Source organism: Acanthochromis polyacanthus, chromosome 4 (assembly GCF_021347895.1).
Source record: "Acanthochromis polyacanthus isolate Apoly-LR-REF ecotype Palm Island chromosome 4, KAUST_Apoly_ChrSc, whole genome shotgun sequence".
NCBI lineage: Eukaryota > Metazoa > Chordata > Actinopteri > Pomacentridae > Acanthochromis > Acanthochromis polyacanthus.
In genome coordinates this window covers 24605000-24618899 of record NC_067116.1, presented here as the reverse complement: position 1 = coordinate 24618899, position 13900 = coordinate 24605000, and positions in this window count along the sequence as shown.

Below are 13900 nucleotides of genomic sequence, written 5' to 3'. Positions count from 1 at the left end.
ATTTAACATAATTTTGCTCTACAAGTGCTTGAGCCACTACACAGCACTGCAATTTACATGATTAATTTTGCTGACCGTGGATAGTTATTACTTACTGTTAACAGATGTAAAATTCCTTTAGCACAAGATTGTAAGCATAAATGACTACTTTCAGCCGACTGATCAGTGGTTTTAAGCTTTCAATTTTGCTCATGCTAATTACAATGCTGTTCCTTCTGAGGAAACTATTATTACTCTCTTATTCTCTATTACCTCTGTACACACATTTGTTTGCCTGGCCACAACCTACAGTTTAGCTACCCAAGCACCTGTAGTGGCACACAGAAACTGATTGCTTAATCTCTACCTGAGCTGGTGTGGTGTGTGACAATTTGTGTTGTGACTTTCAAAGCATCTATATAGCGTACAGCATTGGATCTAGTTCATAGTCGGAGTTTGGGCATTGGTCATTTAGCAGCCATCTCGGGACTACTGCTTTCCCCATTTTATTTGTTTCTGCACTGTTTCTAGTGACCTCTCAACTACAGTGCATCTCCCTTTGCCAAGTGCTGTTTCTGGAGGTCCTCCCCCTCAATCCAGAATGTGTTGAGCAATGACCAAATTATCTGAAGTAGACAACTACTCTCCTCTCAAACAAATGCAGCTGGCACAGCATCAGTTGTCAAACAAAACAATTTAAGTTCTATAACCTGCTAAACTAATTTGTACGAGTTTGGTTGTAAAAGTGAGGATGCTTCCAAGTTACTGCAGTTCCCCAACTCCTGCATGTCAAAGTGCTGATAGCAAATGGTGAAGTGGTCAAAGCACAGCCTTCTCCTTGATAGAGGGCCATCCAGTGTCAATATAAAATCAGCATGGTTGACTTTGGCTACAGGTCCATCAGCATGTCTATGTTTTCTTGCAGACAATCTGTACCAACAGCATTCCACACAGTGAACCACCTTCAACAGATGCTATGGGAAACCTGGTCACCCTTTTGATTAAGGCAGTCATAATGTCAGTAAGTCAGGGAATCTGCAGGATGTGTTTTTCAATCCTGGGCCTGTACCTAAAAACAGCTAACAGCGTTCCAGGGAATGTTTTTTGGAGAGGCAGCAAGCCATCCATTTTTTAATTGACCTGGGGTCTCATCTTTAGAGCAGCTTTGGCAGTAGTACTTGCCTTTGCTCTCCAGAATATGTGACCTGTCCAAACGTGCTTGGAAAACCATTACCTTTGTCTGATGTCCACAGAAGTCCCACCAGACCAATGTAGTGATTTTGCAAGGCTTCACAGCACTCTTCTTTGGGGGTAAAATTAAGCTAATAAACTGATGAAAGTTTGATACAGTAGATTGGAATGCTTTAGGGCACTGGAATGGCCATTGAGTGATCTACAAAAAAAAAAAAACAGCTAACTGATGCTGACCAACAGCAACAGTCACTATGATCTGGGCTCCCCCTTCCTTTGCAAGTTGGCAAACAACCCAAACTCTGTCAGTGGGCTCAAGCACTGCTCTACTCACTCAGCTATAGAGTCTGTTAGATCCTCAGGAAGAAAGATAATTAGGCTATCTGTTTTAAATGCAAGCATTTGTGAAAGCCTCGACAGAAGTTTTGGCTGTCCCACTGGGTTGTGGATATAATCTAGTAGCTGTATGCATTTACAGGTATGCCTATTCCAACTGGGGTAAAGGCCACCTTGTCAGTGTTGTTGGTGTAGCAGCCACGTAGTCAACTTGGTCCATATTTTCAAGGTTCTACCATTTGTAGCAGCCAATCCCACCGTGGGTCATCCGCTCGCTACATCACTACATACTTGTCTATTGTCGCTCTTGGTCAGCTTTGCAACTTGCTGACTGACCAGAATGGCCATTTCATTCATAGGCCTTTTTCTTTTTACGTCAAACTTCCACTGGAAGATTAACTTTTACAGTCATTTTGCCTGTGAGGTGTGGCCTTTGCATGTTTTTGGACCTGGATGTTACATAGATGGTGTATAATTGTAAAAAGCTTGTTACTTGCCGTTTTGCAAAAGGAGCTTGTGGGAAACACAGTGTCTTTAAGAGTTACTGTGTACATATGAGCTTTTCATTCACACACACACACACACATATACATATATATATATATATATATATATATATACACACACATATATACACACACACACACGTATGTAGTGTACACAGACAGCCACTGATCCCATCACATAACCAGACTGTTTTTAATCTCATGGGACAAACAACAACCTTGACCTACAGCTTGAGATCTCAGGAACCAACACAGAACAGGACCATTACAGTCATAAATACACACATCTTTTACATTACAAACATGTACTGCAATCATATTCAAGGATTGATCTACTGACAGAAACGACTTTAAGAGAGCATACACACATACACTGAATGATTCTTTCCTTGTGAACAAGTTCATCTAAATAACTGAGCTGAGAGGCAAGCCTTTTGTCACTCTGTGCTCCTTTCCTATTTTTTTTTATGTTTTACTGGAAAGTGCTCCACAAATGTTGCAAAGCGAAACAATACATTTGCATCATCAATCAAAATAGATATCCTTGACTGTATACACCACTCCCTAACTCTGACAAAAAGTAAAGATTTAGCTTCCATTTAGTGTGTGCCAGTGTTCATCATCTGCTAACATGCATACGTGTGTCCACAGATGGATATATTTGCACACGTGTCTCTACACAAGCATCTGCAGGTCTGTTGGTAAGATCAATATCAAAACCCTTAGCAGGCCTGAATCAGGCAGAAAGAAACTTTCCTTTCATCTTTTCCTCCCTCCATGCCTCTTTTCTTTCCTTCTGTCTCAGAGCACCACGGACAATTGCTGGCAGGCCTTCAGATGCAAACAGCTGCTCTCAGATTGTCACTGTGATGGGAAACTGATTATTTAGTCTGCTATCCCTCCCTTAAGAGAGCAACAGTTTCTGTAAGCTACTGAGGACTCTTAAGAGGTTCGGTCCTTTGCCAGAGGCAGCAGTAAGGCTGTAATGTGGCTCCTATAAATGAACATCACAGACGTGAACACAGCTATGAAAAAGTAGAGTATGGGCCCCAAGGAAGGTCCCTGTGGAACGTCCCCTTAGCATCTGTTAGGAGCTGGCTCTGCTTTAGAAAAGCCAGGAGTTAAGTGTAACAAAGGATCACCTGGAGTTCTAGATTTGTGAGACTGTCGAACTAAACTCATTCCATTAAGTCAATATTTTTTTCCCTATCACAAGTAATAAATTGAGCCGCATGTAAGCATTTGATTTTCAGGATTCTGTGCTTCATTCTTGGTGGGTTAACACCAGTTTTAGGTATATAATTTTTTGTGGGTTTGACCTGTGTGTGAGTCATCCTCTGTGTTTGATTTCCTACCAGTTATTTCAATCTGACTATAGCTCCCAATAAATGAACAGAAATCACATTGTATTTAAAAGCGGAGATCTAAAACTTTTCACATCACCATACTAGACTTTAAATGACACAGCATCTAGTGGTGGTAAGGTGATCTACCCCAGTAATGACAGTGTGCCTTAAATACACCTTTTGTAAGGTAGAGTTCCGCAAAAATCTATGTAGGGTCTTTTTATTTAGTCTGTCTCACTGTTCATTCTGTACTCAGCCAGGGACAGCAGTGTGTGGCACAAAGATTGGCAGTTAGCTAAAACTAATCTACTGGAGAATGTATTTTCAACAGAAGGTGATACATGAGAAAAACTCCACTCAGGGATGCCCTAATGTAAGTTATGAGAACATTACAAAAACTTTCCTGTGCATGCGCTTAAATTGTTACTGCTAGCATGGCTGTCTTTGCTGGGGCTCATTTTTGTCTGGCATGAAGCCACTACTTGGCAGAGAGATCTCTAATCATTGCCACTGCTGAGTAATATACACCTTATGTCAAAAAGTCACTTTAAATCTTTAAGATCACTTTAAGGTACATAAGCCTTCAAAAGTCAGGGGAATACTGTCAGGACAGTGCATTTGTCATCCATGAACACCGTATTACTAGCACCTATAAAATAAGTGGGGAAGATAAGGGGAGAGGCAAACTAAATTGGTTGGGTTAGACAATCACTGCAAAGGTGCCCTTGAGCAAAGCATTTAAAACCGTTGCTATAATGGAGATGCTCAGAGACAGAGGGTGTATGTCTGAATGTAGAAAAGGCTGTCTGTGAAGTAAAATGCAAGCCAATAATCTTGAAATAAATGTTTAACTAGACACCTTGTTCTGTAACTATCTCTGAACAGTAGCAGTAAAGGTGAAAATATAAAGGTAGTAGGAATAAAGAACATTGATTCTGTGTCTAATCAAATCAATTATCCAAACCAAACATGTATAACAGTCATCAAAGCATTGTTGAATAGACCTCCAGTGCCTAGTGCGAGATTGACAGCAAGTGGGCGGTCTTTTTTTGTGAGTTCATGCTAACAGGCATTTGACAACTGCTCTCTGTGGGAGTGTATCAGAGCCCAACAGTGCATATCAAGCTTGGAGTCTAATGTGAGGCGAGTGATGTAAGGTGAGGTGAGGCTGTGTGAAGCCTGAGGCTGTGAACACCAAAGCACAGGGCAGCGGTCAGATCAATACTGGCTCTGCTACAGATGTACGAGATCGAGGTGGTAGACCCCAGCCGAGAGTCAAAGCTTCCTGATAGACTTATGCTGGTCATTCATGTGCATACACAGTCGTTCATAATGAATATGACAATAATTGTTAAGATGGTAAATGGTTGTATTTATACAGTGCTTTTATCCAAAGCGCTTTACATGATACGTCACATTCACACACACATTCACACACTGATGGTGGAAGCTGCCATGCAAGGCACTAACCACGACCCACCAGGAGCAATTAGGGGTTCGGTGTCTTGCTCAAGGACACCTCAACATGAGCACGACGGGCCGAGGATCGAACCAGTACCCTTCCAGTTACAAGACGGCCACTCTACCCACTGATCCATGCCGCCCCATCTGCTTTCATAGAATTATCCCGTATTTTTCTGCTTTGTTTTTCAATTAAAAAATTACAACATGGAGTAATTAAGCATTTTAATCAACACTAATAACTGGAAAGGTAAAAGGCAACACTTAGTTTTTATGAAAGCAGGCAGAACGAGCAGTTTGGCTTAAAAAAAAATAAGAACAATTTGAAAAACTCAGTGGTATAAAACTGCACTGAGTTTGACACCACGAGTACCCACTTCAAAATGAAAATACTACTTAAATTGAATGTAATCAAAGAGTACATGTTTAAAGCAGAGTGACTAAAAGCTTGTTCTGTGTGTAATATGCTACTGTTAAAATATTTTTAATATATATTCACCTATTGTCTTTTGACTTTGAAACTGCTGTTACAAAAAAACAAAATGTACACCTGTAAAAGTAACTGCATCCAAATGTAAAGTGTGTGCTTTGTAATATCAGTTATACCTGACTGATATTTTCAACTTTTCAGGGAGCAGACAGACACACCCAGTGTAGTCAAATAAGACACAGACATTCATAACTGATATAAATGTCATTCGGAATTTGTAAAAACTTATAAATAATGGATGCTCCAAGTAGGCAGGGGAGCATCTTCAATGAGCCCAGAGTGCAGCACATACTTTCTCATCTCCAAACCAAGGAGCCATCTTAATGACTGTGCCCAGAGACCTGGGGGTCTCCATCAGCCTGCCCTACCCATTTCCCCCATCCCGCCCATCGGACCCCCCTCGTCAAGCCCATCCATGCTCCCAACCACAGCATATCGTGCAGAGGGGAACATGAGCTCTTAAATTAAACATTGACAGCAGCGGCCGCTGCCTGTTTTAGGCAAATCAGCAGAAAATGAAGCAAACAGGGTGCCTCAGGAAGATCATGTGTGTGCAATTGAGACATTTCTTTGGGGGGGGGGGTGACACGGGAGGGGAGTCTCTTAAGCCTTGTGGAGAGCAGAAAATGCAAATAATGTCACAAGAGTGTGTTTGCTTAGTGGATATCTCCTCTTTTGTGTTTTGTGGATAAAAGAGGCTGTTGGAAGAAGGAGAGAGGCAGAGAGAGAGTGAAGAAGCTAGATTTATGAACTGGAAAATAGTAAATGGAATATACTAGAGTACTTTTCTACCTTAACGGACAAAGCGTTTTACTGTTTGACTCTTAGTCACACACACACACTCTGGCACACCAAGACACATGAACCATCAGGAGTCACTTTGGGTTTGGTGTCTTGCCTGACAAAGAGGCAAACCGGGACAGATATTTTGTTCAAAATGTTGACACTGGGTACCGAAACATCCTGTATCATCAGGACTGAAGGTAATAGCAGGTTGAGTGGGCAACATTGGATGAGGTAGGGACCACTATACCCCTCTCCTGACCTGCATTCACACAAACAGGAAATTGCCTTCAGGAAGGAAGTCATATTTTTTACAGCTGTGCCCTATGATGAGGACAGCCCAGTGTTACAGCTACATTTCCAATGCATGTATGAGATTTATTCTAAATGTCTGATGTCTGCAAGGAGGCATTCAGTGTTATACAGAACCTGACAAAAATGACAAGGCAGACAGATTGAAGATATAACGATTCAGTTATGAATGAAAACTGTGGTCATTGTCTTTTCCTGTCGCCATTAAAAAGGCCTTTTCCTGCACCAGCCACAGATAAACCTTTGGCTCCTTGTTTTTGTACTTGGATGAAGATCAAGGCACCAGGTCCAGACTCAGTGCTTGTGATCTGTCAGGGTACAGGGATTTATATGGCCCTTGCATCCTACAATACTCATCACATCTGCAAGTCACAGCGATAAATCATACTGGTAGGCTGTACAGACTCAAATACTGGACATAAGGCAACAGATTCTATTTTTGAAGCAAAGGTATTTTGCATTGTTAAAAGACAAACAGCTTTTCGAGATGAGTTATTTCACTCACCAGTGATTAGAGGAGCATGCACACTTGTACACAGCCAGATTAAAAGGTGTGATCAATTTCTCCATCTGACAAAAGAGTGGCTAAAGTGTGCAGAGAGGTGGAAGCTGGCAATAGTGGGGGAGGCAGTCCAGAGTTCTACAGGAAGTGATTTAATGTCCAAAAAGACATGCACTTGTTTTTGCTGTCTCTTTCCTGTTGTGTTCTGATAGGGACTTCCTCTCCCCAGTGGGGGTGGATACGGTGTCATCCGTCCATCCATCCCACCCACCTCCACACACCCATCCACCCACAGCTAACGGAAATGTCCTAATGCTGCCATGCCATTGCAGCAAAAGAAAAAAAATCTTTAAACTCTTTGAACTTCAATGTAATTAGTCACAAACTGGCCGCGTGGCACTTCATATCAAAACGGTAAAAGACCTGAGGTGAGAGACCATGAGGAAGAAGGCATTTGTTTGTAGCATGTGAGCAGTAACCTGTGTGTGTACAATGCATGAGCCTGGGGAGTCAGAGGGCTTAACCCCAGCCATGGTAACACCAGGATGATCTCTTCCCGTCTGCCCCAGTATCTCTATGACCAACTCCCTTCCTTCCCGCTAAAACACACGTCGATACAAGCACAGCCACATGCATGCAAACGCACGCAAATGTCACAAGCGTCTTCACTTGTGGACCTCTATCGCTTGCGCTCGAATCATGTTCAAGTCCTAGAATGCTTTGTTGTACTATTCTTAATTCCTTCAGCGATGGCATAAATAACAATAGAATGCAATTCTAAACGAATACAACCCACAAAATTACCTCAAGGGTAATTTTAGTACCTCAAAGCAACACTCCCAACATAAACTGATTTTTACAATGATAGGTTTCGTTGCAGGGATCCTGTATTCTTGATTTTTTTCATTCCCTGTAATTTTTCTATTAAGAGCTCTTTTAACATAAATCGGTCTGCGAGTACTTTACTCATCAATGATGCCAGGGGGCACCACACTCTGCAAATACGGATAACTATCTTAATAGTAGGTCCTGCTTTACCATGTCCCCTCAGAGCTTTCTCTACAAATATAAAAGTCTCAAAATGAATAAATTATTTGATTACTGGGAGACTCAGAGTTTTATTTAATCAGTTATTCATTAATGGTCTGATTACATGTGTAAACAGGTAGGATTTAAGGACTAAATGCTTAAAGAGAAAAGCTGGCCATACAGTCTAAATGAAGAGAGGATCAAACCCAGTGACCTTACATTAGGACCAGTCTCTCACTCCATTAGGTTTACCAGTCACCTAAAAAAAGACTCATCCATACACATATTTAACAAAGTACAATAACAACAAATCAAAAGGAGTATCAATTTGTCAAACAAAATATTTCACATGAATATAAACTGTAGGCAAAAGAGTCCCCCGCTGTTCTAACTTTAATAAATTCAGCAATGTAAAGTTTTAATCAGAGATCAAGCATTAAGTTTATTTTAGGTTGTTGCTAGGATCGTAGAAGATTTTTGGACACAGACACTTTGTTTCTCCATGGCTAAATACTAAAACAAGTTTTATGTTAAATGATACAGTTACATGGTACTGACTTTGGTCATTCCTATAATACATAAGAGATGCATAGGTTACATTAAATATGTAATTTTCTCAGCCTTTCCTGTATTGTGGTGAAACTGACTTTGCTTTGACCAAAGCACCTCATGTCCTGGCGCTTATCTGCTCTCCTCTCTGTTGAGGGATTTAATGCAGACTATCATACATACACGCACATGAACGAACCGTGACCCACCCACCAACCTCGTCTCTTACTCATTCACTCCGTATACCAACACACTTGTACAACATTAGTCACTCACACACAGCCATAGAGCAGCATGAGCACACACATTCACCTACAGATGGAGGAAATAAAGTCAGTCGCTGCCTGTGTCTGCTGAGGATGTGAGGTGCAGTGATGGCACATTAACGATAGGACCCATGACAGCTGTACGCATCGGCCTCACTGAACAAAGAATGCAACCAGTTTTTAATTCAATGAGGATTGTTTAAGTGAAACAATGGCTCTTTGCCCCACTGAGGGTAAGGAAAGGGTGAGAAAGGTGAGTTTTTCAGTGGTAGCTGACCGGTGTTTTTTTGTTTTAGGCTACGGATGATCCCGTGGGTTCGGGGGGGTCGTGGATCAGACATATCACTGTAGTGCAGCAACATCCGCTGTTTTTCAGGTAAGTAACAAATAGGCTGACAATGACTGGGCTGAAGGGGAAACAAAGCCAGACGTTCTCACTCAGGGAACCATAAAGACTATTTAGACGCAATATGAGTCTTATACGTTTATACTTTCAGACTATATTTTTAGAGCAATCTTTTCCTGAAACATCCTTCAATGAATAACCAAGGAAGAGTAGTGAGGATGACTTTTGCTCAAGTTGTATATTAGAAACACTCTGAATTTATGTTTGATATTTGAAATAATCTGACCAGAGGATAGTCAGTTACCCAGAATGAAAATAAATAGCCAGCATCAGATACTAAAGAAGACTGAGGTGCCAACTGGATACATCGATTCAACTATTAATGCACCATCACTATTCTCAATAGATGCTGTTATTTATTTTGCTTATTAAACAATCAAGTCCAAGAAGAAGAGGGCAATACACAACATTTACCATTAAAATATAACAATTTTGAAATCAGCTTTTAATATAAAAGATTCCATAGCCAGTGCTGTAAAATAAGGGTCGATGCTAGAGGTTTTGTAAACTTTTTTTCCATTGCGTTTGCAACAAAAAGAACAACAACAAAAGAACCTGCATAATCAAATACAGTTCTGCACCATAACCTTACCAGAAGGGCCACACTTGTGAAGACTATCACACTGTCGCTGTGACAGAGAGGCCTCGCTTTGTTTTATCTGATAATTTTCGATCATGCAGTTAGTGGCGATTGTGTGAAATCAGGTTGTTTTACATTTAGTTATGTTACACTAGAATTCAGTTAATTATTAGAACAGTGCTTTCAACATAAGATAGAACAGATTCCATTTAATGAAATACATGAGACTTTATAACACAGACAATGCATGTGATCGCTAAGAGGTCATACAAATGCTTTGGAAATGACACAAATTCTAACTATGCGGTTTTATTTATTCATTTTCCTGCACTTACACATGTGACCAAAACAGAGGGCAAAACTGTGTGTCCCTGTGTGTGCTTTTTCACTCCAGGTTGTGCTTTCCTCACAGCCCATTTGGTCTATGCTAATGGAGTCTACTCATGCAGAGCAGCAGGTCTTAATGAAAAACCTTTGGCTGGTGATCAGTGCTATTGATCAGCCTGAGCCATGGCTTTAAGCAGGGCTAATTGATCAATCACCACAGGTTGCTTCGGATTAATGGAACATGACTGGTGCCCCCCTAAGGCATAAACACCTCTCATGAAGAGTGTATGCGTGTGTTGGTGTGCGAGGTACAAACATTCAGTGTACATGTAATTATGTGCATTTGTAAGTGAGGAAGGATGCAGGAATGGAAGGAGTTTTAGCCACCATCCTCGAGAAAGAAAAAAAATATTACGTTTGATTAAAACTACACAGAAATGTAAAAAGTAGCACTGACTGATGAATGATTCCGTGAACTTTTACCACAAATTTAATAAATCTCTCTCCAGTTTATTGGGGTAAACAGAAGTCAAAATATTTCATTAAGAATCAAACTCAAATAACTGCCTCTAGAAGAAAAGACTCAAAAGTAAAACTGTATATCCTCTTGATAGCACCATAAAAGAAGAACTGCAGGCTGATCTATAATTGATTATTTTCAAAAGTAGTGAAGCATAATAAACACTTCTTTAAAGATCGACTGCAATGCAAGAACAATGTCTGTCTCAGTTTAAATGTTCAATGTTCCGTCAATGTTTACATTTGTACGTGAACTATTTGTTTTCTTGTAATATTACTGTTGTTAATGATTATGTGTTTATATGTATGTGTTTTGGTGTGTCTGGCATCCAATGATGACTGATCAGACAAAGTGTAAGTGTTATTCCTGCTTTATTCTGTGTTCATTCCTTTTGGTAGAAGGCTTGGCTGGATATTTGGGTATTTCAGCCTCGAGACAAAACACTGCTTTGTCTTAAGACATGCCTTAGATTTGACTTAGATTAACTTTGGGTAGTCTTGATGAAAGCCTTATTTGAGTGCATTTGATCTAGACAGTTTTTTGAATGTGCCTCTGGGAAAATGATAAAAACACCAGGTTAAGAAATTTAAAAAAAAGACTAAAACCAGTGCAATTCATAACATAGATGTATATTATCAAAAGTCAATAAAATACAAATAACAAAACTTGTCTCACCCTGTTTTAAAGTTCTGCTAACCTGTCTAGAACAAGAAATGGAGGAGATCTTTTGAGTCAGTTTAAGTGCCGTTCTACAGAATTTTCCACAATGGCAGAAATATAATAGGAATACAATACATTTTTCTGCATGAAAAATGATTAAAGGTATCAGGTATTAAGTGCAAAATCTCCATATCAGTGTTAAGCTAGCGTACATTTGACGTATCTCACTAATCCTAAGCCTGACAGATATGACACCAGTGGTCCCCCTGCCAGGAAGGACGAAAACACGGGCCAAAACAGGAAGCCCTAACACACTCTCACACAGACAAAACCCTCCCTGTGAACAACTGACTGACTGGCCAGTGGCGGTTCCATGGAGGATTTCTTTTGTATGTGTGTGTTAGGGTGGATTGGAGGTTCCAGCTGGCCTGTCAAGGGACTCCCAATCGCGTGTGAATGGTACTGTGGCTAACAGGTCCAACACTGAAACACTCAACAGGCTGAAAAGGTCAGCTGGGGTGAGGTTATCTGGGTAAAACCAGGGGTGCTGTTTTTTTTTAAACCGCATGGACATCTAAATTCTGGTTCATTAAAAAGTATTACAGTATGTGTACATCCGATTATTTAAAATAATTGTTTTGGAAGATAAATGAAGAAATATCTTCCACAGTGCTTTTCCTACAGTAGTTATGTTTTACTTGCTTTGAGTTGTTTTGGAAATATACTCTCTGATGTTTATCTCTAACCATATCTGAAACACAAAGCATCCTAGTGCCTAACAAAGCAAACCAAAGCTAAGAACAAACAACATGTCACATTTATCATCTGCTGCATGCTTCATAGATGAATCAGTCACTGAGGTGGCAAAAAAAAGTGTTAGCTTTTATTCTGATGGGATGACAAAACAAAACTGTTCCTAAAAAATGTGTTTGACTCACACCAAGTTCATGTTGACTTTGCACAAGGCACGAAATGACTGACAAAAATGTAACATCGTGAATCACATCATTAATTACACGCAACTAAAAATAACTGCAACATTTAAAAACACCTAATTTTGGATTAGCCTGGGCAGCAGAACCGGTCAAAGCAAATCTCCAGAGCAACTAGCAGCCAGTGCAGAGCCTCCAACTGTTTCCTGTGCTGAAACCAGACGGCCAACTCAACAACACGCACACACACCATCTCCGCCTCCCGTCATTTAGTTAACCTTGACCAACTAACCAGTCACACATAAACAGCTCACACCCTCCTATCCTGGCTCGCACATTTTGTGGAATGAGACCACACTTCCACCCAATAACCCCTGGTGTGAACTTAATTGTGTATACTCGGGTATCGAGTTTCGGACCATGGCTGGGTCTCAGTGCTCAAAGAGAAACAGACTCTGTGAGCTTGACAACGAGTGAGAAAGCGATAGAGTAAAAGAGAGAGAGAGAGAGAGACATGGACCACCCAACAGCTGAGAAGAAAAACAAAGCTGCGTGGAGAGCAAAGTCAGCTTCGATCACTTTAAAAGTAGGACAGTTGCAAGTTGTTGTGCGGTAGCAGTTCGCCAAGGGTGAAAGAAGCTGAGGAAAAGAGAAAGCTGAGTGTTGACAAAAGTCGATTGATCTTGGAGTCTGTGTTAAACAGTATTTAACTCAAAGAGAATATACTAAATTTACTGCTTTGATTCAATACAACCTCTTTTAAATTCAAATTCAATCCTAATCTGTGTTTTGCTTTGTCATATTTTCAGTCTTTTTTGTCTTTTTATGGTTGAAAATTTGGCAGTTGTGCGAGGTAGGACGTACACATGACCAGCTCACTCAGAAGTCCGCTGGTTTTCATTATACACATTTATCCAGCATTCTTATAATTCAGAGCTCATGATTTTCTATTTCATAATAGAACTGGTTCTTCAAAAAACAAGTTCTTCACATAAAACTAACTATCTTTTCTATTCTGTGACATTAAATGAACATGGCTATTTTTGGTAATTTACATCATACAATAATTAACAATTAACACATTTTTAACACATTTTATTGACTATATCAGATTAATTAATTACTTTGTCACTCAGAATACAACAAAGACCGCAAACCACTCGACCAGATTTCAAGAATGAGGGCATGGCCAGGTTTGAATCACTGCATCAGTTGGGAAAGCGTGAGGAGGTAAAGTGATAAGCACTCTCACCCCTGTGTAGACTAAGCATTCATGTGCCTTTGAGCAAGGTACTTAACCTTTTAGTGTGTGAATCTAAAGCACAAAGCATTCTCTGTTGATCATAAACATGATGACACCACATGCAAACAACATTTTTCTCAATGTAAGTGTACTTAAAATAAAGTGTGCTTTCAGATTTGACAAAGCAGTCGGCTGTTTGACGAACATCTTACATTTTTAGATTTACTCACTGTCCCAATTATGCAATCCTAGATGCTACAGTTTCTCCAAATTAGGATGTAAAGGAACTCGAATTTTGAATGAAGCAAAGTGTTACATGTGCAGCAATATGTATGTGGTTCTAGTGCTGGCCACTAGGGGGACATGGATGTGCAGAGTCTGGCCTGAGAGTTGGAGGCTTCATTTATTTCAGTGGAGAGGCATTTGGTCGATTGGTGAGCATGTGTTAGGGTGTGTGTGTGTGCGTGCGCGAGTGAGTGAGT